Source organism: Musca vetustissima, unplaced genomic scaffold (genome assembly GCF_032173495.1).
Source record: "Musca vetustissima isolate MV318-11 ecotype Yass unplaced genomic scaffold, APGP_CSIRO_Mvet_v1 utg6823, whole genome shotgun sequence".
NCBI lineage: Eukaryota > Metazoa > Arthropoda > Insecta > Diptera > Muscidae > Musca > Musca vetustissima.
This window is the reverse complement of record NW_026883386.1, coordinates 392,575-417,082: the sequence shown is the minus strand read 5'-3', so window position 1 is coordinate 417,082 and position 24,508 is coordinate 392,575. Positions and strand designations below refer to the sequence as shown.

Below are 24,508 nucleotides of genomic sequence, written 5' to 3'. Positions count from 1 at the left end.
CTTAATGTAGCAGCAAAGGTGCGATCTAATGTAACACGGAAATTTAACGTCGAAAGGCTGCAAACACAACCGATAGCAGAAGTCTACTCCGCTCAACTTACCCAACAGCTTGACGAAAGCACCCCTTGTCCCGATAATAGTATAAAAGCACAATGGCAGAGAATTGCCCACTACCTACAAACTGCAGCAAAAGCAACACTTGGGTACCAAAGACCACCATCAAAAAATCCGTGGTACGATCAGGAGTGCCATAATGCTACTGATATGAAAAAAACGCAGCGTATAGGGCAACCCTGCGGACAGTAGCAACACGTAATGCGATGGAGAACTATCGGGTGAAAAGGAGAGAGGAAAAACGTATTTTCAGAAAAAAGATGGAAGAACAAGAAAAACGTGAGCGTGAACAAATCGAGATGTACAGGAGTCTGAATGAAGTCCGAAAATTCTACCAACGGGTAAAACACCAAACCGAAGGCTTTGGTGCAGGCACATCCTCCTGTAGAGATGAAGAAGGAAGCCTGGTGACAGATACTGGAGCATTTTGAAAAACTTCTGGTATCAAATAGTAGCGGTGAAGAGGATATCCCAGAACCAATAACAGATGACAGTATAGAGTGTATACCACCTAGCCAAGATGAGGTCAGAATAACAATCAATCGGCTGAATAACTATTCAAGACTGGTGGCCAGATGTTGGTATGGAGCATGCACATGCACTTTGACAATGATTGGAACCACAGCATCCTGTGTCCCGTGCAAGACGATATGTGACAACTGAAGAGGAATAAGTCTCCTTCCCATCGCATATAAAGTACTATCCAGTGTACTGTGTGAACGACTGAAGCCAATGATCAATGACATATTCAGACCTGGCAAATCAACCATTGACCAGATTTTCACTCCGCGCCAACTTCTGGAAAAAAACCCAAAAAAACACACATCGACCCATTCCACCTATTCGTCGACTATAAAGCCGCATTCGACAGCCCTATCCGTTCAGAGGTGCATAAAGTCATGTCTGCGTTTGGCATTCCTGTAAAATTAATTCGGCTATGCATGATAACTTTAACAGGCACAAGATCAGCAATTAAAGTCGGAAAGGACCTCTCGGAGTCCTTTAATAGCGAACGAGGAAAAGGTCATACGAGAGGCAAAAGTGAACAGATATGGTACTCTGTACACCAAACAACACATGTTACTCGCCTAAGCCGCGGCGCGGCCCCGTGACATCGACATAGCTAGTCGAACATTGAGAGCGGTAACAGCCACCTTTCAACAAATTGAGAAGGAGTCTGCCAAAGTGGGTTTGGCAGTAAACGGCTAGAAGACCAAGCTGATGGTATCAACGCGCAAGACGTCCAGTAGACTCGGACCAACTGTGCAACTTGAGAACTACAGCTTCGAGGTAGTCAAAGATTTTATATACCTTTGTGGCGCCATAAACAAAACGAATGAGATCGGTTTTGAAATTCGGAGAAGGATAGTGATGCCCAACAGATGCTACTATGGTCTGAGCAAACAACTCAAAAGCAAGGCCACCTCCCGCGAGACCAAACTCACACTCTGCAAGACGCTGATACTACCCGTGCTGTTATATGGATCTGAAGCATGGGTACTTGCGAAAGCAGATAAGGCGGAGGTGGAGTGTTTGAGAGAAAAATTCTCCGAAAGTTCTATGGGCCGATCTGCGTTGACGGTGAATATCGCCGTCGACTCTCGGACATCGACATTATTAGATGTATCGAGCTGCAGCGACTACGTTGGCTAGGTCATGTTGTGAGAATGGATGAAGATGCTCCAGTCTAGATGGCATATAAAAGCGAACCAGCTGATGGCTCACGCAGAAGGGGAAGGCCACGAATACGATAAAAAGACCAAGTCGAAGACAACATTGCCGAAAATGGTCTTTCAAATTGGAAAAACTGCTCAAAAGACCGACGCGCCTGGAAATCTTTTCTAAGTTCGGCTTATGCGACGAAAGTTCTGTCACAAGCCATCTAAGTAACTTACTTACTTACTTAGATGGCTTGTGAAAGAGGTGAGGATGCCTATCAGAGGTGGGGATTTTTTGAAAATATTTTTCAAGTCTATTGAAGCCTTCTTGGCATGATTCCACCTGTAGAATTATCTTCTATCTTTCGAATACCGTTATCACTCACATGCAACAACTGAATATCAAATCCACAAAATATCCCCTCAAATGACCTGTTATCAAATTCGCACACACTCACACACAAATCCTTCAAATATTCACCATAACAAATTCCAGAAGGGGAGTCCTTGAGCCACACACGGAACGTGTGATACGAGTATGTTAGATGAAGCTGTTTGCCTGTTGGCTAATTTAATCTTAGCAAATTGTCTAACAATCTGCTATGGATTAGAATAAAGACCCCACCACCACTCCACCGAAAAAATTACATTTGTTACCAAAATTTGATGTTCGATGTTGGGGGGAGAGCAGCAACAACACCCGCTGTTTTATTGATGGGTGGAATGGCTGGATGATGGCAGTATTCACTTTGAATTATTATGGGGCGTTACTGTCGTGTCAGGGCATAACTAAACGTTGGGACGTGTTTTCTGCGGAACTCTAACTTCATTATTTTTTTTACTGTCGGTTGGGTGTTCGTTCATCTCGTTCATGTTAATTCCGTTACTGGCAGTGAATTGTAACGCTCTCGTTCTTCAATATCCTATAATCATTTATAATTTTCGCATTATTTAATTTGTCAGAATGAGTGTGGGGGAGGGGTGTTCGGTAGGTGGTAATCCCATTGCAAATGTAATAAAATTAAGTTTTATTTCCATTTCTTTGTAGCCGAAGGTGGAGGGGAAGGTTTATACAGGGGGGAACTTTCGAATTTATTTTTTTCTAGGCGTGAATTTTTTAAAAATCATTTTCTGGAGGCCTTAACAGAGGCGTGGATTTTTTAAAAATATTTTTTTAGAGGCCTAAACAGAGGCGTGGATTTTTAAAAATTATTTTTCTAGATGGCCCTATTAGAGGAGGCGTGGATTTTTTAAAAATTATTTTTGAGGACATAGACAAGGCGTGGATTTTTTAAAAATTATTTTTATAGAGGCCTGGATTTTTTAAAAATTTTATTTCTAGAAAAATTATTGTTCTAGATGCCTTTCAAGGGGATGGAATTTTTTAAAAAAAAAAATTGTCTACAAGCCTATAAAAGGCCTAAATTTTTTAAAAATTATTTTTCTAAAAGGCCTATTCACAGGCGTGGATTTTTTAAAAATAATTTTTCTAGAAGGCCTATCAAAGGCGTGGATTTTTTTAAAATTATTTTCCTAGAAGGCCTATCGAAGGCGTGGATTTTTTTAAATTATTTTCCTAGAAGGCCTATCAAAGGCGTGGATTTTTTTTTTTAAATTATTTTCCTAGAAGTCCTATCAAAGGCGTGGATTTTTTTTTAAATTATTTTCCTAGAAGGCCTATCAAAGGCGTGGATTTTTTTTAAATTATTTTCCTAGAAGGCCTATCAAAATATTTTTTTTTCAAAGCCTGGATTTTTTAAAATTATTTTTTTAAGAACTGGATTTTTTAAAATATTTTTCTAAAAATATTTTTTCAAGGTATGGATTTTTTTAAAATTATTTCCAAGGCCTGGATTTTTCAAATTATTTTTTTAAGGACTGGATTTTTTTAAATATTTTTCTAAAAGAATGGATTTTTTTAAAAAAAATTTCAAGGTATGGATTTTTTTAAAACTATTTTCAACGCCTGGGTTTTTTAAAAATATTTTTTCCAAAGCCTGGATTTTTTAAAATATTTTTCTAAAGGCTTGCATTTTAAAACTATTTCTCGAGGACTGGATTTTTTAAAATTTTTTTTCAAGGCCTGGGTTTTTTAAAAATATTTTTTCCGATCTTTTAAAATATTATTCTAAAGGCCTGGAATTTTAAAACTTTTTTTCGATCCCTGGATTTTTTTTTTAAATATTTTTTCAAGGCCTGAATTTTTAAAAAATATTTTTCTAAAGCCCTGAATTTTTAAAAATATTTTCAAAGACATGGATTTAAAAAAAATATGTTATCAAATTCTGGGCTTATTAAAATTATTTTTTTCAAAGCCTGGATTTGTTTAAATCATTTTTTTAAAGACTGGATTTTTTAAAATATTTTTTCAATGCCTGAATTTTAAACAAATATTTTTCTAAAGGCCTGGGTTTTTTTAAAAATATTTTTTCCAAAGCCTGGATTTTTTAAAATATTTTTCTAAAAGCCTGCATTTTAAAACTATTTCTCGAGGACTGGATTTTTTAATTTTTTTTTTCAAGGCCTGGATTTTTTAAAAATATATTCTCAAAGCCTGTATTTTTTTCAAATATTTTTCTAAAGGCCTGGAATTTTAAAACTTTTTTTAGATGCCTGGATTTTTTAAAATATTTTTCAAGGCCTGAATTTTAAACAAATATTTTTCTAAAGGCCTGGATTTTTTAAAAATATTTTTTCCAAAGCCTGGATTTTTTAGAATATTTTTCTAAATGCCTGCATTTTAAAAATATTTCTCGAGGACTGGATTTTTTTAAATTTTTTTTCAAGGCTTAGATTTTTTAAAAATATATTCTCAAAGCCTGGATTTTTTTTTTCAAATATTTTTCTAAAGGCCTGGAATTTTAAAACTTTTTTCGATGGCTGGATTTTTTTTTAAATATTTTTTCAAGGCCTGAATTTTTAACAAATATTTTTCTAAAGGCCTGGATTATTCAAAAATATTTTTTCAAGGTATGGATTTTTTTAAAACTATTGTCAAGGTCTGGAATTTTTAAAAATATTTTTTCCAAAGCCTGGATTTTTTAAAATATTTTTCTAAAGGCCTGCATTTTAAAACTATTTCTCGAGCACTGGTTTTTTTAAATTTTTTTCAAGGCCTGGATTTTTGTTTTCAAATATTTTTATAAAGGCCTGGAATTTTAAAACTTTTTTTTCGATGCCTGGATTTTTTTTAAATATTTTTTCAAGGCCTGAATTTTTAACAAATATTTTTCTAAAGGCCTGGATTTCAAAAATTCAAAAATTTCAAAATTTTTTTTTCAAAACCTGGATTTTTTAAAATATTTTCAATATTAAAAAAAATATTTTTTTCAAGGCCTGGGCTTATTAAAATTATTATTATTTTTTAAGGACTGGATTTTTTTAAAACATTTTTCTAAAGGCCTGGATTTTTTAAAAATATTTTTTCAACGCATGGATTTTTTATAAATGTTTTTCAAACCCCGGATTTTTTTTCTAAAGGTCTGGATTTTTAAAACTATTTTTCGAGAACTGGATTTTTTAAAAATATTTTTCAAGGCCATAATTTTAAAAAACCAGTGAGTGGAGCAGTATAGTCGGACGGGGCCGACCATACGATACCCTACACAACTACCACGGAATTCTCACTTTCTGCGGATGTTTACTCTGAGCCTGGGCAATATTTCTCCTGCCCGATGAAAGGTCAACAACATCTCTTCCTCACACTGACATATTTTCCTTCTAATTGCTTGTCCAGATTCCCTTCCCTAAGGGTTGTATGGTGAAGTTCGGCTTAAAATTGTAATCTATAAATCGACTCAAAAAATACAAAAAAAAATAAGTTTTTGGTCCACTTCATCCAAAAATTATTATCTGATCATCACCGAAAATTATAGGCGTTGTCCTTGACCATAACCTGGAACGTCATGGAACATTTCAAAGCGATCAGCGCTATATTATAATATCTGAATTCGTAAGCAAACGTATAATGTTTAAGTGTAACTCCCACATCTGAGTTTATACGACGATATATATAATTGGTATCAATTTAAAGATCAACCACGAGAAGTGGTCTCTTGGGTATACTATCAACTTCTCGAGTCTATGTCCTTCAGGGGTAAATATATTCGCTATAGAATACAAATTTTGTCAGGCTCCATTTCTTTAAAATATTTTTTCAAGGCTTGAAAAAATATTTTCTAGATGCCTAGAAAAACCTGCATTTTTTAAATACATCTTTTCAAAATTTGTCAGGGTCCACATTTTTTTAAAATATTTTTTTCAAGGCCTGAAAAAATATTTTCTAGTTGCCTAGAAAAAGACCTGCATTTTTTAAATATGTCTTTTCAAATTTATTTATTTAACGTCGGGACGGCGCGTACGCCATTCCCGGCTACCAAAAATTACACGCACGAGTTATTCACATTAGGAATAATCGCAGAGGTCAACTCAATCGGAATGTGCAATGATCAAGTCTCGCCCTGGAGGAACCGCCTTCGTGATCACGGTTAACCTCTACGCCAGGTAAGTATGCTTTTGTCCGCTCAAAGTGGAGTATATCTGTCAGAGCAGAATTGATGTGAATGAGAATTATGGGCACACAGCAAACGATGTTCAAATGTGTGATGGACAATGAAGTTAAATAAAATGCACAGTAACAAGGCTTCGGTGGTATTGTGTATGCGATCAGTTGGTGTTCGTCCATTCTGGGGTGGAAAGAGGAAAGGTACAAGGAAAGTGTTGTTGTACCCAAGAAGAATATGGTTAGGCAGGTAGAAAGACATGGTAGAATGGTATGACTGCTACGTACATTGAAGGTGTGGATGGCGGACTGAAAAGAGGTTCACATTCATATTGAAAGGTAAAGAAAAGAGGTCTGCCGACATGAAACGTTCTTAAGTTTGGAGTTTAACGAAATCGGAAAAAAATGATAAGAAGGGGCACTACAGAGGTCTACATTATACAGGTCAATTTTGAACCTTATATTACTTTTTTTCAAATCAAATTTTCTATCCTTGGTAATATTTACTCTATTAATTTGAAACATCGAATTTCTATCAAACATCACATGAATATCCAATCCACCTTCAAATTCGATCTCATTCAAGATCGCATTGATGATGTGTCAAAACCGAAAATAAAAAAAAACTAAATCAAATAAAAAACGAAATCAAAACTAGTTTATGAAAACAATTTCAAGTGCCCCGTCGTCAAGTATAGCTACGAGTAATATTTTTAATGGTGCGTAAATTACGCCGCACTTCGTAATTGTAGCAAATCGTAAAATTTTTTTCGAAGCTATTTTTCATGTTTCAAGTTTGTGATTTTTAAGCCGATTGTCGTTGTTGTTGTTAAAATGGCCTTGTTATTCAAAGTATTTGGAGTACAATTTTTGTGCGTTGTTTTTATGTTCAGGGGTACGGACGGACATACATTGAAACTTATGTTTGACTACACCTGAAAGTGAGTGTATTTTTATTTATGATCGAAATCATTCAATGACCCAATTAATATCAAGTGAGATTTTTTCAATTTATTTGTTTATGCGGATCGATCCGGCTTCGAACTGGTTTTGATTTATGAGTGAAGGATATAATGGCGGGATAATTAATGTTGTGAGTAATTTAAAAATTAAATACATTTATGTAAATTTTTGTACACATATTTGTGTAAATATTTCGAGAGGTCTATCAAAGGTGTGGATTTGTTAAAAATATTTTCTAGAAAGCTATCAGAGGGTAGGATTTTTATAAAAAAATATTTTTAAATGGGTAATCACTGGCCTGGACCTTTTGAAAATATTTTTCGAAGACGAGAATTTTATTTTAATATAATTTTTTGGAGTTCTATTAAAGGTGTGGATTTTTTTAAATTATTTGTTAAGGCGTGACACTAGAGTGGATTTTTACAAATATTTTTAGGAGGTATATTGCAGGCGTGTTTATACCCTTCACCACACTGTGGTACAGGGTATTATGTCTTCGTGCATATGTTTTTCGATTTATGCATGTCCGTCTGTCTATCCATGTTAAATTGTAAACAAAGTACAGGTCGCATTTGGCACAGCTCATTTATTTGGCCCAAGGAACCCTATTGAAATTGGGAAAAATCGGTTCAGATTTAGATATAGCTCCCATATATATTCTCGTCCGATTTTAGGTAAATGTTGCACCAAAGACCCTATATATCTTTCAATTTGCACGAAATTTCGCACAGCGTTCTGAATTAAGTATAGAATGAGGTGTGTTAAGTTTCGTGAAAATCGGTTCAGATTTAGATATACCTCCCATATATATTTTCGTCCGATTTTAGGTAAATGATGCACCAAAGACCCTATATATCTCTCGATTTGCACGAAATTTGGCACAGCGTAATGAATAAGGTCTAGAATGATGTGTGTTAAGTTTCGTGAAAATCGGTTCAGATTTAGATATAGCTCCCATATATATTTTCGACCGATTTTAGGTAAATAGTGCACCAAAGTCACTATACATCTTTCAATTTGCACGAATGTCTGCTATTAGACTTTGTGTAATATACCCAAAGTGGTGAAGGGTATCATATAGTTGGCCCCGTCCGACTTTACTACTTTCTTTACTGGTTTTTGTCTGATTTTCTGGTCGCTCTCAAAGGCCGCCAGTTTTGATAAAGATCGGTCAATATTTAGCGTGTCAAATGGACCCTGACTTTTGTGTGAAAAATGACAAAATTGGTATTCCGAGAAGTTGATATTATATCCAAGAGGAGTGGTTGACCTTTAAATTATAAATATTTACAGGTATCTCTGTATTCGTATATTATTTAGTAACCCATTATCGCCGATCGCTTTGAAATGTTCCATGAGGTTCCACTTATGGTCAAGTGCAACGCTTATAATTATAATAATGATCAGATAATAATTTTTGAATGAAGTGGACCGAAAACTTAATTTTTGTGTTATTTTCGAGTCGATCTATTTACCACAAATGAAAGCCGAACATCACAACACAACCCACGGTGAAGGGAATCTGGACAATAGCTGCACTGAATACTCATAATATTCGGAAAATATGTCAGTGTAAGGAAGAGGTGCTGTACCTCTGATAGGGCAAGAGGGTGCAAATATCACGAAATATTGCCAAGACTCGGAATAAACATCCACAGAAAGTTTAAGTTCCGTGGTAGTTGTGTAGGGTATCGTATGGTCGGCCCCGTCCGACTATACTGCTCCGCTCACTTGTTTCAATATAACTTTCAGGAGTTCTATTAAAGGTGTGGATTTTTTTAAAATTAGACTGGATGTTTACCAATATTTTTAGGAGGTCTATTGCAGGCGTGTTTATACCCTTCACCACACTGTGGTACAGGGTATTATGTCTTTGTGCATATATTTGTAACAGGCAAAAGGAAACGAGGTGGACACATGGTTTCTGAGTCGATTTATGCATGTCCGTCCGTCTGTCTATCCATGTTAAATTGTAAACAAAGTACAGGTCGCAGGTATGATCCGATTTGGATGAAATTTGGCCCAAGTGACATATTTGGCCCAAGGACGAACCCTATTAGAATTGGGAAAAATCGGTTCAGAATTAGCTCCCATATATATTTTCGTCCGATTTAAGGTAAATGGTGCACCAAAGTCCCTAAATATCTTACGATTTACCCGAAATTTGGCGTACTGAATTAAGCCTAGAATGATATGTGCTAAGTTTCGGGAAAGACGGTTCAGATTTAGATATAGCTGTCATATATATTTCCGTCCGATTTAATGTAAATGGTGCACCAAAGTCCCTATATATCTTACGATTTGCACGAAATTTGGCAAAGGGTACTAAATTGAGTCTATAATGCTATGTGATAAGTTTCTTGAAAATCGGTCAGATTTAGATATAGCTCCCATATAAATTTTCGTCTGATTTAAAGTAAATGACGCGCCAATGGTCCTATATATCTTTCGATTTGCACGAAATTTTGCATAGTATACTGAATTGTGTATAAAATGGTGTGTGACAAGTATCGAGTAGATCGGTTCAGATCTAGATAAAGCTCCTACATATATTTTCGTTCGATTTAGGGTAAATGGGGCACCAAAGTCCCTATATATCTTTCGATTTGCACGAAATTTCGCACAGTGTATTCAATTAGGTCCGGAATGATGTGCGTTAAGTTTCATGAAAATCGGTTCAAATTTAGATATAGCTCCCATATATAGTTTCGTCCGATTTAATGTAAATGGTGCACCAAAGTCCTTATATATCTTTCGATTTACACGAAATTTTTCATAGTATTATGAATTGTGTCTAGAATGTTGTGTGTCAAATTTCGAGAAAATCTGTTCAGATTTAGATATAGCTCCCATATATAGTTTTATCCGATTTTATGTAAATGGTGCACCAAAGTCCCTATATATTTTTCGATATGCGCGAAATTTTGCATAGTATACTGAATTGTGTCTAGAATGATATGTGTCAATTTTCTAGAAGATCTGTTCAGATTTAAATATAGCTCCCATATATATTTTCGTCCGATTTAAGGTGAATGGGGCACCTAAGTCCCTACATATTCTTCGATTTGGACGAAATATGGCATTCATGTCAAGGCGACGTCTGTTAGGATACATATGTAGAATATATCCAAAGTGGTGGAGAGTATCATATAGTAGACTTTACTGCTTTACTTACTGGTTAAATGACTGTATTGAAAGTGAAACTCATCGCTCATGCATTTATTACAATCACGTTTTCTAATCGCTCTAATCAAATCATTGATCGTACTGAAATCATTTTTTATGCATTTGGCTCGTAACTTTTCAAGTGACATTTTTGGATTAGGCAATGAACGAAGTTTTGTTTTAATTTTCAATGCATTTGGCCCGCTTACTTGAAGATGTAATTTTTTTATTTAATTGAGATTATGCAATGCCTCTATCTTTAATAGTGCATGCATTTTGAATGATTGATGAGTATATGCGCAACTTTAACACATATCAATATAGGAGGCAAAAAAATCTACCGTCTACCAATGGAATCAAGCTTAAAGCTATCTAATGATCTTCATTTTGATTATTTCATCAAACCCAAACAAATGTTGAATTTTTATTTCGAATGGCCACTGGTCATCAAGGCCCTTGATAAAAACCCAACATTATTATGCATGAATTTGGGACACATCTTTTAACTTCTTAATCCGAACATTAATTCATTGGCTTTGTTTACCAACTGCAACATCACATCATATTCAAATGATTGCATCCAAACGAAGAAAGTGGAAAAATGATTGGGAGGTGGCCCAAAAACCTGACTATGACTAAGACTACGGCGACAGGTTCCCACTACAAGTTGTAAATCGAACCAACGGAACACACGTAGTAAAGGCTTGCGTAAACAAAACATTGCCTCATGCCAGCCATTCAAACCAAACACTCAATCACACCGAGTCAGTCAGCCCAGGCAGCATGCATGGCTTCTGTAATAATGTATGCGAATTGATTGTCGTTGTTGTTGCTGGTACTTGGTACGACCAACCGAGTCAATCGTACAGAGTAGTAAACAATGGCATGAATACTGAATGACACAAACATTTCGTACCGAACTGTGTGAGACTGCCGACTTTATTGATACGACAAAAGGCGACTGCCTTAAGAAATCGTGCGATAGGAATTAGCAAAAAGAAATATACCGAAAAAACAGTTTATTTGCTGCCGCTACATATGAAAAGAAGGCCTACTAAAGACCCAAATAGAGCACACAAACAACAACTGCAGCAGCAACAATAACAACAACAGCAATAATATAAACAAACAATGCAGAGTAATAACCAGTTAAGCCTACTACTATACAATAATGCAGACAAGAACAACAACGAGAGAGCAAGCAAGCGGGCTCCCAACATATACACGCATACACACTCGTACACACATAACCCCCCCGTACAAAATCCGATGATAAACCCGACCAGTCAAAACAGAAACGACAAACCCCATTATTGCAACACTGAGCCGAGCCGCCTGGGGATAAAATGCGCGCGCATAAACACCCCCAACACACACACACACTCTCTCTCTCACCCCACCAATAACAATAACAACATGAGAGTTAAACATTGTAACTAATTTACATAGTTTTCTAGCTTCTCTCTGCGTGTCTGATTTTGTTTGTGGAGCATGTTTGCTCTTTGTAATGTAAATTTGGTTGTTGTTGGTATGTTTTTTTTCTTGTTTGTGGGGAATTTTTCTGTGGTTTGTTGTGTCCTACTCTCTGAGAATAGTAATTATTTGGCTGTGATGTGTGTCTTGTAGTCTTACAAAGTCTGGTTTAATCTGGTAATACTCGGTTTTATTTGTTATTCGGAAGGTGATATTGGGTCTTTGGTCGAAAACTTTGAAGGGAATTAGTATGAATTATTGTTTTTTGGAATATTTTAATTCAGCTTCGTTCTATAGAAGGCCTAAAGCAGATAATATATCCACAGAAGAGTCCACGATTCTTTTGCTCACAGAAGCCCTAAATGAAGAATTTCTACCTATAAAAGTTCTACTGACTTTAGAAGGCCTTTTATTTCTAGACCATCTTTAAGAGGATATTTTGCATAAAGAAGACCCTGTTTGGTCTATATAGGAGAAGAATATACATAGTACTATATTGGATTACATGAGGTAATTCTCTAGGTCTTCTAGAGATTTTCTAGATTTTCCCTAGACAGAAGTACTTCAATATGTCTTTCATAATTTTTAAAGGCGTTTTCTATGCAGAAAAAATTCTTCGGAAGAACTTCTAAGGGCATTCTAAAGGCATACGACCTTCTATAGGTCATATGCTTTGCAATAGGTCTTCTAGAGATGGCAGACCTTCAATATGTCTTTCATAGATGGAAGGGGTAAATATAACTTCTAGAAGCTCAATAGCTCAATGGAACACCTCCTATAAGTACGCAAGAGACAGTAGACCTTCTAGAAGTAAAAGAGCTTCTATAGCCAGAATACCTTTGATAGATATTATAGAGCAGGATCAGGCACAGAGTCGGTTTTAACGCTCTTTTTCATACAAATTACTCTCAAAGAGAGCACGTGTACGGGGGTTTGCCTGATGCGGTTATAGATTTATAGCAGTGTTGGGCAAAATTAAATTGAGAGCAAGTGTGAGCGAGCGTAACTGAGAATTCACAATTAAAAACGACTGACGTAAAGAGAAAGAAAGAGAAAATGTATTTACCAATCGACCCTCAGTTACGGTAGCGTATATGGGTGAGCATGCCTGATTTATAGATTCTCTGGGGGCTGATGACTTTCAATTAGTTGGCAGAAAACATTATATAGGACTTCTAGAGGTAAAATGGCCCGTAGAAGTATTTTATAGCAGAAGGCATTCTCTAAAGGTAGAATACAAACACGAGGTCTTCCGCTATTTATTACCGAATTGTTTGCCTCTTAAAGACCAACAAGATGTATTTTGTCTATAGAATACTTGTATACGATTTTCTGTCGATTGAAGCCCTTTTATGAGCTGTTCGATCTATACACCTTTAGAAGAGCTATATGAAGTATACTACTTCTAAAAGACTTATAGAAGGGCTTCCGTGCACAGGAAGAAACTATTTAAGGCAGTGTTGGGCAAAAATAAATTGAGAGCAAGTGTGTGCGAGCGTAACTGAGAATTCACCATTAAAAACGACTGACGTAAAGAGAAAGAAAGAGATCATGTGTTTACCCATCGACCCTCAGTTACGGTAGTGTATATGGGTAAGCATGCCTGATTTAAGGTCTTCTCTCTCTGGAAGACTTAAGTGAGGTTTACTACCTCTAGAAGACATATTGGAGTTGTTTTATCTAGCAATGACCTCTAGGCGACCTCTTGAAAGACTTCCATTCACGTAGTATTCCAATTAAAGGACTTTTGCTTCTAGAAGATATACGAAGGACTTCCATTTATAGAAGGCATATTTAAGGATATTCCGCCTCTAGAAAACCAATATAGAGTTCATATTCGAAGGTATTCGGCATATGGAAGGTATTCTGCCTCTCAAAGAACTTTATACGGATTTCCGTCTATAGAAGCCTATACGAAGTCCTTTTATGTAGGGCATCAATAGTGAAGTTAAACTGCCTCTAAAAGGCCCACAGAAGGTCTTTTGTCTTTAAAATACTTTGGCAAAGGTTTAGACAATTTTTAGAAGGTATATTGCCCCTAGAAGACCTTTAAGAGGTTTTCCGTCTATAGGAGATATTTAGATTTATTTTTCCTCTAGAAGATCTATATTAGATATTCTGCCTCATGGCGACTTATAGAAGTAGTTTTATCCATAGAAAACGTATTGAAGGTCTCCCGCCTCTAGAAGACCTATAGGATAACTTCTGCCTCTTGCATACCTGCAGGAGATATTCAACCTATACATGAAGAGCTATCTGCCTACTACAGATGTTCCGACTTTTACTTCTAGCATGCCTGTAGGAGATATTGAACCTATAAAAAATATATACGAAGAGCTATCTATCTACTAGAGATTTTCTGACCCTAAAGGGTAGACCTATAATAGACTTTATTTCTCTAGAATGCCTATTAACTGTTTTTGTCTATATACATGATTTTCGGTCCATAAAAAACTCTTGGAATGTATTTTGCATTCAGAATATCTCCTCTAATAGACCTATAGAAGGTCTCCCGTTCATAGAAGATTATTTAAAAGTCGTATGCCTTTAGAAGTTAATCTGCCCTAGAAGACTTATAGAAGGCTCATAGAAGACCTTCTGCAGTAGACGGATGATCTTCAATAGGCCTTCTATGAACAAAAGACCTTTTATAGGGCTTATAGAGGCAATAGAAGATCCTCTATAAGAAGACTCATAGAAGTAGAGTCTTTATATAGAAGGTCCTGTAGAAGGTCTTTTGTTTATGGAAGGCATATTGAAGGTTTTCCGTCTATTGGAAACCAAATGGGGATCCTCGGTCCTCTATAAGCATTGTTCTGCTTCAAGAATACATATGGGAAAACACTTTAGCATACATGTAGGAGATCTTCAACTCAACTATATTAGAGATTTCTTGACAGTAGAGGGCTTAACGAGTAGGGCTCGCCCACAGTAGACCTATAGGAGATCTACTTTCTCTTAAAGGCATATTAACTTTTTTTTTGGCTAAAAACTCGTGGAATATCTGTAGAAGCTCTTCCTACTCTAATACACATATAGAAGGCCTGCCGTTCATAGAAGAATAATAGAAAGTAATGTGCCTGTGGAATACCTCTAGAAGTTCATCTGTCTCTAGAAGACCTTCTGCATCAAGAAGACTAATAAGCCCTTTTGAAGGTATTCTGTTAATCGACGGCCTAATGAAGATCTTCCGTCTACTGGAACCCAAATTGAGATCATCTTTGTTCTAAAGAGTTATTCTACTTCTAGAATACCTATGGGAATACACTTCTAACATATCTGTATGATATCTTCAACCTATAGGAGACCTATATATGGTATTCTTTCTATATTCTTTCTGTAGGATATATTCAACTTATAGACTACTTGTATCTGGTATTCTTTCTATATAGGAGACCTTTCTCGCAAAATGTATTTTGCCTCTAGATGCTCTTCCCCCTCTGAAAGATCTCTGTCTGTAGAATACCTCTAGAAGGTGTTTTGTCTCTAGAAGATCTTTTGCAGGATCTTGTACTGCCTTTACAAGCCCTGTAGAAGGTGTTTCTGTTATGGAGGGGCTACTGAAATCCTTTGGTCTACTGGAAACCAAATGGAGATCCTCAGTCGCCTAAAGTAGTTGTTCTACTTCTAGAATACCTTTGGGAATAGAAGAAGTACTATTTGAAGATCTTTTTCCCTAGGGAAGGCATATGGAATGCCTTAAGGCCATAGAACACTATTATGAAGCACTGCCGATTTTCTGCTTTTGCCTATTTTCTTCTGTCTACAGAAGAACTTCTGAAGTTTTACCATTTATAGAAGTCTATTAAAGGTCTTCTAACGAGTGATTTGTTAAGAGCTTGATAACTTTTTTTAAAAAAAAAACGCATAAAATTTGCAAAATCTCATCGGTTCTTTATTTGAAACGTTAGATTGGTCCATGACATTTACTTTTTGAAGATAATTTCATTTAAATGTTGACCGCGGCTGCGTCTTAGGTGGTCCATTCGGAAAGTCCAATTTTGGGCAACTTTTTCGAGCATTTCGGCCGGAATAGCCCGAATTTCTTCGGAAATGTTGTCTTCCAAAGCTGGAATAGTTGCTGGCTTATTTCTGTAGACTTTAGACTTGACGTAGCCCCACAAAAAATAGTCTAAAGGCGTCAAATCGCATGATCTTGGTGGCCAAGTTACCGGTCCATTTCTTGAGATGAATTGTTCTCCGAAGTTTTCCCTCAAAATGGACATAGAATCGCGAGCTGTGTGGCATGTAGCGCCATCTTGTTGAAACCACATGTCAACCAAGTTCAGTTCTTCCATTTTTGACAACATCGCTGAACAAAATTTGTCGATAAAAAAGCGGATTTTCTGCCAACTTTTCTAGGGCCCATCGCAGATCGCAGCAGATCGTTCGGCTTCAGTTCTTGCACGAGCTGTATTTTATACTGTTTTACACCAAGATCTTTGCGTAAAATCTTCCATGTGGTCGAATAACACAAACCCAATTGCTGCGAACGGCGACGAATCGACATTTCACGGTCTTCAGCAACACTCTCAGAAACAGACGTAATATTCTCTTCTGTACGCACTGTACGCATTCGTGTGGTTGGTTTAATGTCCAATAAAGTAAACTGAGTGCGAAACTTGGTCACAATCGCATTAATTGTTTGCTCACTTGGTCGATTATGTAGACCATAAATCGGACGTAAAGCGCGAAACACATTTCGAACCGAACACTGATTTTGGTAATAAAATTCAATGATTTGCCAGCGTTGCTCGTAGTAAGTCTATTCATGATGTAATGTCAAAGCATACTGAGCATCTTTCTCTTTGACACCATGTCTGAAATCCCACGTGATCTGTCAAATACTAATGCATGAAAATCCTAACCTCAAAAAAATCACCCTTTACCTCTAAAATAAAATAACATATTTAACGTCTTCTACCTCTAGAAAACTCATAGAAGGTCATCTACTTCTAGAAGATCTGCTGAAGGCCTCTTACTTTTACAAGACCTAGAAAAGGTCATTTTGAAGAATTCTTAAAGACATTTTGTCTCTAGAAGGCCCATAGAAGGTATTCTACCATAAGGTCTATTGCATATAATCTTCCTGAAAGACTTGCTGCTTATGAAAGACCTATTTAAGGTATTCTGTCTACAGAAGGGCTTCACAATTTTCACCTAGCAGGTCTCCAAGTATATTCCTCCCTTGACTTACTTTTTTTGCGATTTTAAATATTGAAGAAAATCTCCTTCTTTTTGTTCGGTTTTTGATATTATTTTTTATATTGGATTTGGATGGATTTGATCCAAAAGTGGCAACCTTGCTGTCATGCATGCCAAATAGCTTTAGAAACCCGGCTTGCAGCGAACCACAGCTCCTATGCAATTGACAACCGACCAAGCACTATGTCTTTATATCCGGCCGGCATAACAATTATGAGTTTTACCAATCTGTTGTGTGGATATATTTATTTTTTTCGAAATTTTTTTTCTGGTTTCGTTGATTCACATACAAATTAAAGTTTCTCTATTTACCTAGTTTTTTTTTTCGGCTTACTATTGTTGTCGATTTTTTTTTTTTTTTTTTTTGTAATATTACGAAACCTAATTTTCCGAATTAAAAAAACGCAGACAAAATATGCATTACAACAAACACTGTGCCCTGATAGCATTATTAGCTGTTCCCCACAAAAAAAGTTCACCATTGTTGTTTTTGGTTTTCACATTGAGATGCAGAGCGAGGTGTCTCAGCTGTGTAGACAGACAATCGGAGCAGTGGGAAATGATTGCATCATATTTTGGGTATGGTTTTTTTATTTTGGGTTTTAAAAGAGAAACCTAGAGATGTGTTGGCTTTACAAGAGGTGTGAACCGAATTAAAACTGGTTTTAATGCTATTAACTACCAAAAAAGAAGGTAACGGAATTGGCCTAAACAATAAGCACCCCAGATGGAAGATCTGAGATCTTTCAAACTATAACAAGTAAACATTTTTTTTTTTAATAAATTGTTCCGATTGTATAAGTGAGAAATTAAAACCCAACCTTCTCTTTCGATTGTGATTTTTAAGTATATTATTTTAGTTCTTTCTTCGAAGTATGAAATTTAGAATTGAGAATATCCGGCTCGAAGGACCAAATGTTGAAGTGAGAAATTAAAACCCAACCGTATCTTTCGAGCTCACAATTAAACCAATGCACACGGAGTTGCGTCCATTGGTTTACATCAAATTAGCGCACCAATATCTATGTGTGTGTTTGGACTTCTATTAATTCTTTATTATCAGCGCAGCCACAATTCTCTATGATTCACGCCTCTCAACTGCTGCAAAAGCAAATTTTATGACTTCAAAATATTCTACAAAAATGTCGGTCGTAAGATTTTAGATATAGTCTCCAATGATGAATAATCGATATTCGTATGTTTTCATCCTACCGATCGATAATTATCGATTTTTACAGTGCAGAGTATTGTCCCTACATATTGTACCAGCTGGTGTTTAGACTAGATAATATATTTAGTTCCTGGTTGGTTTTACCGGTATTCTGGCGTTTAGTGCGGCTAAAGCTCGGTGGATAAGGGGTGGTTCTAAATGTCATTGGAATATTTAGAAAAAAATTAAAAAAACGAACACTTGTAGTAAAAGTAACATAATCTATAAATACGGAAACATTGGTTCCCCGACGGCTAACCTGCCGAGGAACTTCCCACCCACCGAGATTCCTTTTCACAATGGCACCATTCGACCTACTGCATTCCTACCAACTTACAAGACCTCTTCTCCAGACTAATTTTTCTGAGAATCAAATTATGGAACTAATACCTTTCTCGTGCTTGCTATCTCAATTAGAGGGCAATCGTTCCCAAAGCCGTATGTACGCTCGGGAAGTATTTGGTAGCAGCTTTCTTATTTGATAAATTCCAACCTAATTTATTTTAATTCGTTTTTTTCAGATTTAAGTCATAACCAAGGCTTTGCCTTCCTCCAAAAATGAAGGCAATCGATATCTTAAGCTCAACCCCGAGTTTCTTATAAAAATATAATCCAGGTAGCCACTTACAAATTTATTCAACCTTAGCGTCCTGTAACTACACACTCGTTCACTTTTTGCTTCTATTTCCAGAATTCCAGAATAAGCTAAATAGCCTTTCAAATAGGGCAACCCTGCAGACAGTAGCAACACGTAATGCGATGGCGAATTATCGGGAAAAAGGAGTGAGGAGAAACGTATTTTCAGAAGATCAAGATGTACAGGAATCGGAATGAAGTCCGGACATTTTACCAAACCGAAAGCTTTGGTGCAGGCACATCCTCCTGTAGAGATGAAGAAGGAAACCTAGTGACAGATACAGACAGCGTGTTGAGGATCTGGAAGGAGCATTTTGAAAAGCTTCTGGTAACAAATAGTGGTAGCGAAGAAGATACCACAGAACCAATAATAGCTGAAGGAACACACTCTATACCACCTAGCCAAGATGGGGTCAGAATAGCAATCAATCGGCTAAAGAATAATAAAGCAGCAGGTGCCAATTGGTTACAAGCCCAACTATTCAAGACTGGTGGTCAGATGCTGGTAAGGAGCATGCACCAGCTGATTAGTATAATTTGGCTAGAGAAATGCATGCCCAATGATTGGAACCTCAGCATCCTGTGTCTCGTGCACAAAAAGAAGGAGATAAGGCTATATGTGCCAACTATAGAGGAATATGTCTCCGTCTCATCGCATATAAAGTGCTATCCAGCATACTGTGTGAACGACCAATAGCCAATGACATTATCCGACCACACCAATGCGGCTTCAAACCTGGTAAATCCACCATTGACCAGATTTTCACTCTGCACCAAATCCTGGAAAAAAACTCACGAAAAACACATCGACACATTCGACCTATTCGTCGACTATAAAGCCGCATTTGACAGCCCTATCCGTTCAGAGGTATGTAATGGCATATCTGCGTTTGGCATTGCTGCAAAATTGATTCGGCTATGCAGGATAACTTTAATTGGCACAATATCAGCAGTTAAAGTAGTAAAGGACCTCTTGGAGCCCTTCCATACCGAAGGAGAATTCAGATAAGGTGACAGTTTGTCGTGTGACCTCTTTAACATCCTGCTAGAACAGGTCATACGAAAGGCAAAGGTGAACAGAAATGTCACTCTGTACACCAAACAACACATGTTAATCGCCTACGCCGATGACAACGACGTAATGGGTCGAACATTGAGAGTGGTAACAGCCACCTTTGAACAAACTGACCCACATTGGCACACTCCTTGCCAAAGTGGGTCAGGCAGTAAATGCCGTCAAGACCAAGCTGATGGTATCAACGCGCCAAACGTCCAGTAGACTCGGACCAACTGTGGAACTAGGGAACTACAGCTTCGAGGTAGTTAAAGATTTTATATACCGCCATAAATAAAACGAATGGTGTCAGTTTTGAAATTCGGAGAAGGATTGTGATGACCAACCGATGCTACTATGGTTTAAGTAAGCCGTTTAGAAACAAGGCCACCTACCGCCAGACCAAACTCACTCTTTACAAGACGCTGATACTACCCGTGCTATTATATGTATCGGAAGCATGGGTACTTGCGCAAGCAGATGAGACAGCTCTTGGGTTGTTTGAGAGAAAAAATTGCGTTGACGGTGAATATCGCCATCGAATGAGTGAGTGTACCAGCTATTCTCGGACATCGACATTATTAGAAGTATCGAGTTGCAGCGACTACGTTGGCTAGACCATGTTGTGAGAATGGATGAAGATGCCCCAGCTCAAAATACGCATAAAAGCGATTCAGCTGATGGTTCACGCAGAAGGGGAAGGCCACAAATTAGATGGAAAGATCACGTGGAAGACAACATTACCGAACATGGTTTTTCGAATCGGAAAAAAAACTGCGCAAAAGACCGACGCGCTTAGGAATTATTGGAAGTTGTTGTTGTTTTTCGTATTGCAATTCAGCTGGTCTCCCTGGATGACCTTATTTATAGGCCTTGAGAGGCGTACCCCACAATATTATGGGTGCATTTCTTTGCATTACCAAATGAGCGTACCAATATCTGTGTGCGTGTTTGCTTCTTTCGAATCCTTTATCCTGATCGTTATTAAAAAAAAAAACATTTCAACAAAAATAATATTAACCAGTGAGCGGAGCAGTATAGTCGGGCGGGGCCGACCATATGATACCCTACACAACTTCCACGAAAATCTAATTTTCTGTGGTTCTATATATTCTGAGCTTGGGCAATATTTCGCGACATTTGCACCCCCCTTGACCGACTAGACATCTACAAATATTACTAATATTCAGTAGGCGAGGGGTATAATTGTCCAGATACTCTTTACCGTGGGTTATGTTGTGATGTTGAGCTTTCGATTCCACTTCATCCCAATATTATTATCTGATCATCATCGAAAATTATAGGCGTTGTCCATGACCATACCTGGATCCTCAGGGAAAATTTCAAAGCGATCAGTGCTATATTTCCGCCCTCTAGTGTGGTAATGGGTTACTAAGTAATATATGAATACGTAAGGACCTGTAAATGTTTAAGTGTAACTCCCACATCAGATTACACGCGGCAATGCAATTGGTATTAATTTGAAGCTAAACCACTCCTTTTGGATATACTATCAAATTCTCGGGCCTATGTCCTTCAGGAGTAAATATATATTCCATAGAATACAAATGTTGTTTATTTTTCACACAAAAGTCAGGGTCCATTTGACCAGTTAAATATTGACCGATCTTTACCAAAACAGGCATGCTTATTCTTTGGCCCGATTTTCTTCTTCATGTAAAAATTCGCGATGTTTGGGCCATAATTGCGGTCTCTGGAGCGATCAGAAAAACCGACAAAAATTAAGTATTTGGTCCATTTCATCACCGATCTTTACCAAAGACAATAGGGGTCTTCATTGGCCAGAACCCATCCAACATGCAAAATTTCGTGAAGATTGGTCCATAACTGTGGCCTGTATCGTGTTTACAAATTATAATGGACAGACGGTCGGACGGACACACATGTCTAGATCGACTCAGCTAGTCGATGTATGACGATCGGTATACTTAAAGGTGGGTCTAGGACCAATATTTCGCGGCGTTACAAAATCTTGGGGCTGCACAAAGCTATAATACCCTGACAACATAGTTGTGTAGGGCAAAAAATCCAAGAGCAACAACAATAATCATGAAAAACAATCATGCGGAGACCAATCGTCCCTTTACCGACATTAATTCGTTTAGAAGGCTTGGGGTACTTCAAAGTAATCTAAAAACCCTCAGAAAATAATTTTAATTTTAACAATTTCGAAAAATCCCAGTTTGTTGTTTTTATAAAAAAAAAAAAAACAACTATTTATTAGTGGGGAATGTATGGCATTGTCCGCCGAGGGGTAAGGCAGGGAAGACTATAGTTTCGGATCTCGCCACTGATCCTCATCAGTTCTCTTAGTTTTTTGTTGGGATATTCTCCCCAGAAGCTATTAATAGCTTCTTTACAAAAAACCTTTCAAACCCAAATGCCTCTTGTGACAATTCGAAGTTCTTACGTTACCAGCGATACGACCCCAATGAGAAGTTCGTTTCGTTTGCGCCTGACTTCGTGGTCAACAAGGCATTTACAGACAACTACAATACATTCCCACTGCTATGTGTCGTCACTTTGTGACGAATGCACATAACGTTGTTGTTGGCATTGCTAGTTAAAGCAATAAACCAAACAGTATGACCGTACCTCGTCTACAACTTCAGTAGTGTTTGGCGGGTTATTTGGGATACCATTTGTATTTTGTTTTTGCAAAATAGTCAGGCTTAATCCCAGTTTGTTGTTTTTATAAAAAAAAAAACAACTATTTATTAGTGGGGAATGTATGTATAATAAAAGTTATTTTTTATAAAAACAACAAACTGGGATTAAGCCTGACTATTTTGCAAAAACAAAATACAAATGGTATCCCAAATAACCCGCCAAACACTACTGAATTTCGAAAAATGTTTAATAAAAATGCCAACCACTGTCTTATACATTCTACTCTGGGTGAGTAATGCCCGGGCAATACTCAAGCCTCTTCTTTTTATTGTCATTAATTTGACTTGCCCTGCTAATTACATTTTATCACCTTAAAAGCGTGGCTAACTGTTTACCCCCAAAAGCCTTTATTCATTTGTTTTAATTTGGATGTCACACCATTCTCTCTCCCTTTCTTCTCTGCTGCACCAATTTCAATGCTCCCAAACACACAATAAATGATTATTTACAACTTCCAACACCTTCTGGATGTTTTTTTATGTGTGTGGTTTCAAAAAATGAAAAAAAATAACGGCCAAAAAACTCATACAAAATAATCAGGAGAAATAAATTTTCGAAAAAATCAAAACAAAACACTTGAACAACAAAATTAAAAAAAAATAAAAAACATCAACAACAAAAATCAGTTGATTCAAGTGAAAGGTTGTTGGCCTTCAGTTCATGTTTTTTGGTCGGAGGATGGATGGTTGGTTGGTTGGTTCGATGTTGAAGATAATTAACATTTCCAGAATCCATTGCCATTTGGTAAAACACTGTAAAGTGTTTGAATGACTGTTTAAGTTGTTGGAGAAGAAGAATCTTCAATCATTTCATGTGGTTAATTTTTTTGTGGTTGTTTTTGAAAAAAAAAAATTCTCTAAAATAACTATTATCTAACCACAAATCATTAATTATGTCAAAAAAATGGGAATTACTGCTTAAGGAGGGAAGAAGGAAGTTACCTACTTGAAATGGGGAATACTTAAAAGTGTGACCAAAAAATAATACAAAAACCAGTAAGGAAAGTAGTAAAGTCGGATGGGGCCGACTATATGATACCCTTCACCACTTTGGGTATATTCAACAGATGAATCCAACAGACGTCGCATTTTTAAAGGACCAGTAAAATGAAATTGGATCAATAAACATGTCATTCTGCAACCGATACTGAATTTTAAGATATTAAGGGACTTTGGTACACCATTTACATTAAATCGGACGAAAATATATATAAGAGCTATATCTAAATCTGAATCGATTTTCGCGAAACTTAGCACACATCATTCTAGACCTAATTAATTGCGCTGTGCCAAATTTCGCGCAAATCGAAAGATATATAGGGACTTTGGTATATCATTTACATTAAATCGGACCAAAATATATATGAGAGCTACATCTAAATCTGAACCGATTTTCAGGAAACTTAACACACATCATTCTAGGCTCAATTCAGTACCCTATGACAAATTTCATCCAAATCGAAGAATATATAGGGACTTTGGCGCACTATTTTCGTAAAATCGGACGAAAATATATATTAGAGCTATATCTAAATCTGAATCGATTTTCGCGAAACTTAGCACACATCATTCTAGACCTAATTAATTGCGCTGTGCCAAATTTCGTGCAAATCGAAAGATATATAGGGACTTTGGTGCACTATTTACATTAAATCGGACGAAAATATATATGGGGGCTATATCTAAATCTGAACCGATTTTCTTAACATACATCATTCTAGAACTAAATAATTGCGCTGTGCCAAATTTCGTGCAAATCGAAAGATATATAGGGACTTTGTTGGACCATTTACATTAAATCGGACGAAAATATGTGTGGGAGCTATATCTAAATCTAAA

The 24,508-nt window shown here is 36.7% G+C and overlaps 1 protein-coding gene and 1 non-coding gene across 2 annotated transcripts in view; both read right to left on the bottom strand.

Annotated features, from left to right (window-relative positions):
• Positions 1-24,508, bottom strand: part of LOC133330261 (protein Skeletor, isoforms B/C) — a 58,762-nt gene that overhangs the window by 21,324 nt on the left and 12,930 nt on the right. The gene's annotated exons all lie outside the window — the stretch shown is intronic.
• On the bottom strand, positions 6,117-6,283 carry LOC133330262 (U1 spliceosomal RNA). The gene has a single exon (XR_009754337.1). It is a non-coding gene; the product is annotated as a U1 spliceosomal RNA (small nuclear RNA).